This window comes from Lottia gigantea (assembly GCF_000327385.1).
Source record: "Lottia gigantea unplaced genomic scaffold LOTGIsca_40, whole genome shotgun sequence".
Classification (NCBI taxonomy): Eukaryota; Metazoa; Mollusca; class Gastropoda; family Lottiidae; genus Lottia; species Lottia gigantea.
The window spans coordinates 1,465,689-1,471,658 of NW_008709380.1; positions in this window are offsets into that span (position 1 = coordinate 1,465,689).

Here is a 5,970-nt window from a genome sequence, read left to right on the forward strand (position 1 = left end):
ATCTTAAACTTGATTCAGATTATACCCGCATATCGAACATTTGACATCAAAGTTAACTGGATCGAATTGCAACTGATAAAGAAGAAAGACATGAAAAGAAACGGTGTTTTATGTCCTAATTTTCTACACCTGGTTGAGCTAATGAAGAGGGGGCAAACGATTTAAAATATCAATTGTGAGTAGATTCAATGAGACCAAGCATACCACGTACCAAATACAATAATTTGGTTATCTTGCTTGATGCTTTGGACCATTTGAGGCCATCGTTTAGAGTAGCTTTCTAGCAATGCCAGTTGACTAACCTTGTCAGAGAGTAACATCCTAGAAATGAGATCACCATTGCAGGAACAATTTTATGTGAAAACAATCACAATCAAAGTTGTTATACGTGTATGTTTCTTCCATGTATGTAACAATTTGACGTACATCTTCCCGTTGAGTTACATATTGAACTACACATTGTTTAACATTAACCAATGAATGTTGTTCCATACAATTGCAGCAATTCTTTGCAGCGCAAATTCTCATTTTTAATACAAAGAGTTAAATACCAATAAAACCAGAAGACACATCAATCGCAATCTGGAGTGACATAAGGTTTTCTGTACAATCTTGAACTTTTAGATCCAAGCTACAGTATCGTTCATAAAAATTAACTTCGAGAAAGAAATCCCAACATTACAAATACAACAATACATCAATAATAGAAGTCCCATGATCCCATCATTAAAGATTCCATAACCTCTGGTGTTCAAGACAAAAAGAAATAAAAATTTCATTCATTCATTGATTCATTCATTTTGTTACAGCGGTTTGAATTAAATATATATAAGACAACTTGCCTGAGACTGTGTTTAAAGTTGAAGATGTAAAGAAAATTGTACTATTCTACTTTTTATATATAATCTATCCATACTTCAACTTATCACGTGATTACTTTATTCAAATGTGAATGAGTTGTGAAGGAGGGTTTAAAATCTAGAGTAAAATATTCTATAGTGGTGACGCGTGGTCCATTATCATAGGCAATTGTTTAAAATTAGATACTAAATGATCAACATCTAACATCTGCTTTTGTGAGAAATCGAATATCACTCTATTGACTAATGCCAAACTGATTTTATATTTATTCTTCGAGGATTGTCTTTTTTTACCTCAGATTTTGCGACTTATTAGACTTGAGACTTATAAAAGACAAAGATAGAAAGAAACAACTATATTTTACAAAGATAACAACTTAGGTTCACAGTAAGGGGTCCTTTCTACCAGCTGGTCTTCGGCCAACCTCTTGGCATTGATCTTGCCGGGATTATCCGTACCCATTTACAGCTGGGTATGAAATACTTATTTCATTCCCACATACCCAATTGTAGATGGATGATTTTGAATTTCAGTTCTTTTAAGCTCTCAAAGACTCAAAAATTAAGATTATCATCATCAACTTTATCATATGCTGATACATACAACATATTGTGTCCAACTTTCTAGCAGCAATCCACATTTCCCCCTTTTTCTCCTAGACTGACAGCTCTTGAAACTATGGATTGGAAAAGGTGTTATCAACCAATGCTGAAATACAACCAAGATTTCTACAATTTGGGGCTGTACGAAAGCGTCATACAGAGAACCCTCATCATATAATAATATAAAACTTTTTACATAACGCTTGTGCCAATAGTTTTTTTCTCGATGACAATACAAGAAATTGTTCGACATGAAATGTCATAATATGTTGTTGATATTTTCATAGAAAATATTTTGATTGTCGACGACCTAGAGTATTAGTTTATCATATTTTAATGTTGATGTTTCTATATATAGTTTTGAATATCAATGACCTTGTATTTGGTGCTGATTATTATCAGGAAGTGATAAGAGACCTATATAACACTGTATTTTTATCTTTTCTTCCTGATATACTAAACAAACAGTATTAGATAATATGATCCCATAATGTGTCAAAATAAACTTGTTTTTTGTATGCATGTTGTGTCATTAAGGGATAGAGCCCAAGTTGTGTCCATAATCTTTTACTAACATACAAATCGGGGCTGGTGCCGAGGGCAGCTATTATCTTTGTCTTGAAAGGATCTAAACTAATTGCATGCAACGATTCAGAAAATCTTAAGGTGACAAAGGTGACAAAAACAAATAATGGGGGATATTCCCCCAAAATGTTACAAACCTGCAACTCCTTGTGCAACAAGTTCAGACGACCACAAATGTCGTGGTTAATGCCTCGGACCATCAAATTGTTCGTTCAAACATTGAGCCTCTTGCAATAGGTTTTATAGTAAACCCTTGGAACACATTCGTAGATTATACAACAGATTCTCTAATTACAATATCAGGTCTTCCGGCTAAAAATTGCGTTATTTTACTCGGAATTTCATTTTCATCCACACCAATTTTAGATTAACTTAAACCATGATAAAATGCAGAATAAACTTACATCTGAAAGCCAATAAAACACATTTTCAAATCGATCAATGCCTGTAATCCAAGAGATTATTTAAAGTACAAACTTCTGAAGCCAAACTTCATTCACGAAAATATATTTAAGAACGATACACAGTTGTATATTTTACACATATGATTTAAAATTTATGGTAAAATCTAATGAGTTATCCAGAACACACATGTTTCTTTATGTTAACCTTCACCAATTTCAATTATTTTAACATAAGTAACTCGGCAGCCAACCCAAGTCAACACTATAGTTGTTGAAACGTAAAGAACAATAACCTGTATTAATTCAGTCAACAGAAACTTGTTGATAAATATCATTCCAACTACAAACTGTCAATTAATAAATGGCCAAATAAAATATTTGATACTTGGTTTGTTGCCTCTTATGCATTGGATAAAGTCATCCTTTTTTTTACGTGAAACAGAATTACAATGGGAAACTCACATGATACCCTGAAACTAGAAGAGCCACTATATGGAATTGAATAACCTTAATGATTAAGTAATAAAAAAAATTTATCATAAAAATCTTATCGTTCGATCTCGTGGGACTATTTGTTCAGAAATGTCTTGGGTGAAATATAAGGTCAATATTGAGCACTAATGTTACCTGGCCTACTCAAACCTAGGGCACAAAAACCTAGCTCTGTACTAACTGGACTATACCAGTCGACTACGATCATGGTATAGTTAGAGGAGAATATGGTTATGACAGCTGATATAATACAGAGATAATAGTCCATTGTCTCTTAGTTTTCAGTGTGTTCAAAAATAAACTGACAGATAATACTTTGTAATCCAATTTGAAACATTTCCTCAGTCCACCTCCACCTTGTCTGGCTAATGGTCCTATTTTGTGTATATTCAAAGCACATGGCCCTATATAGGTTATAAACTCACAGACCGTATACGATAATTGGTCGATTGTTATTTGCACTTTTTGAATAATATCATTTTCTATTTCTGAGTGTAATCAAAGCTGTTAGAAAAAAACCCGTCAAAATAAATTTTCATCAAAGTTCTAATGATTTTATAATTGAAAGAAGACAAGAAAATATTTCAATTACCGACTTCTCATATATTATCGGTTATGGAACAATTTTACTGGAATCTTTGTATATTGGAAACGTATTTTTATGGACATGTATGCAAATTAAGACCAAGATGTGGTTAATTTTATTTAGACCTCTAGCTCTATATAATTAACATAACACAGCATTATTTATCACTTTTGTCCATTTTTCATTTTTTTTTAAAAATAAAATGTTCCAATGATTAACAGAAATGCTTCTTGCGTATCACTGACTAAAGAGTGTGGGTACATTTTTGTAAAAGTAATATAGTTGTCCACCAACATGATAATATTTTATGGTTAGTGGAAATTTCGATGATGTTTACACTACGCTACATTTACATGTTAATTCAACATTCTAAAGTTGTCGATTTGTTGCTCATTGGACCATCGGAGGGTTGACCCTGTATCCATATATGACCAAGATGTGAAGTTTTTGTCCATCCTGGAAAAAATTATGTGCTTATCTTTGTATTATTTAATGAAAGCTTATGTCACCAAATTCATGGTCACCGTGTACATGATTTATCTCTTATCTCTTTTGACTATTTGTATTATTTAGTTTGTCTCCTACTGTTCTGTACCTGATTATACCGGAACGACAGCTTAAATTTTCTCACTTAATAGGAGATTTGGTTTGTCATTACAGCACGAGAATGTAGGTATTTGGTCAGCAAACCGTCATTCTAGAAACATTTCATCATTCGTTATGCTCAAACTGAAACTGATTATTAGCAGGTTTTTGGCCTTTGGATCCTGGTGCATTTCAGATATTATTCTGACTAACATATATTGTTTCATGGGTGGGGCTAGCGGACATGCACATTTTATGAAAAAAAGTGAATGAAATAAAAAACAAGGTCTTGAAAGCTTGGTGTTTTCTTCAATATTAGTTTGATAAGAAAAATGCAGCTTTGACCTACTCTTTTTTTTTATCTCCAACTGTCGAAGGATCTCTAATATGCTCACAGGGTCTTGGTTAATTGTCCGATCCGAAAACATAGAAGGCCAGGAAATGAAAAGTAATAAAAATGATATACAAGAAAAAAGAAATGACCTACCTGAGTGAAAGGACACCTGTCACTGGATTGTTATATACAGTTTTAGTTATACTTATTATTATTATCTGAAATATAATCTAAACAAAGGCTTGGTCGTAATATTCTTATCTTTGTTCAAAAATATGAAATCGAATAACAGAATATGAAGAAGGAATGGTGCTAAAAGAGATGGCAGTGATTATTAAAAGATTGATTGAAAGGTGATAATTGAGGGCGAAAAGTGTTAATTAAAAGAGATGGAAGAAAAATAGTAATTAAAAGAGTTTGAAATGAAAAGAATGGAGCATTACATCTTACTCTCCTGCACCTACTTGGGCTCATGAAGATGTGCAGCGTCATTCAGTGTGCAATGATGGAAATTTTGCCAGGAAGCGGCATCTTTAATAAAATAGATTTAAAAGGTTGTAGGAAGGAAGATAATTCAAGTTAAGGAAGGAAAGGTATTAATTAAACAATTGAAAGCAAGGAAGGAAGGATGAAAATTAAATGAGATGGAAGAAGGAAAGATGAAAATTAAATGAGACGGAAGAATTAAATGAGATGGAGGAAGGAAAGATGACAATTAAATGAGATGGAAGAAGGAAAAATGAAAATTAAATGAGATGGAGGAAGGAAAGATGAAAATTAAATGAGATGGAAGAAGGAAAAATGAAAATTAAATGAGATGGAGGAAGGAAAGATGAAAATTAAATGAGATGGAGGAAGGAAAGATGAAAATTAAATGAGATGGAAGAAGGAAAGATGAAAATTAAATGAGACGGAAGAATTAAATGAGATGGAGGAAGGAAAGATGAAAATTAAATGAGATGGAAGAAGGAAAGATGAAAATTAAATGAGATGGAGGAAGGAAAGATGACAATTAAATGAGACGGAAGAATTAAATGAGATGGAGGAAGGAAAGATGAAAATTAAATGAGACGGAAGAATTAAATGAGATGGAGGAAGGAAAGATGAAAGCTAAATGAGATGGAAGAAGGAAAGATGAAAATTAAATGAGATGGAGGAAGGAAAGATGAAAATTAAATGAGATGGAGGAAGGAAAGATGAAAATTAAATGAGATGGAGGAAGGAAAGATGAAAATTAAATGAGATGGAGGAAGGAAAGATGACAATTAAATGAGATGGAAGAAGGAAAGATGACAATTAAATGAGATGGAAGAAGGAAAGATGAAAATTAAATGAGATGGAGGAAGGAAAGATGAAAATTAAATGAGATGGAGGAAGGAAAGATGAAAATTAAATGAGGCGGAAGAATTAAATGAGATGGAGGAAGGAAAGATGAAAATTAAATGAGACCGAAGAATTAAATGAGATGGAGGAAGGCAAGATGAAAATTAAATGAGATGGAGGATGGAAAGATGAAAATTA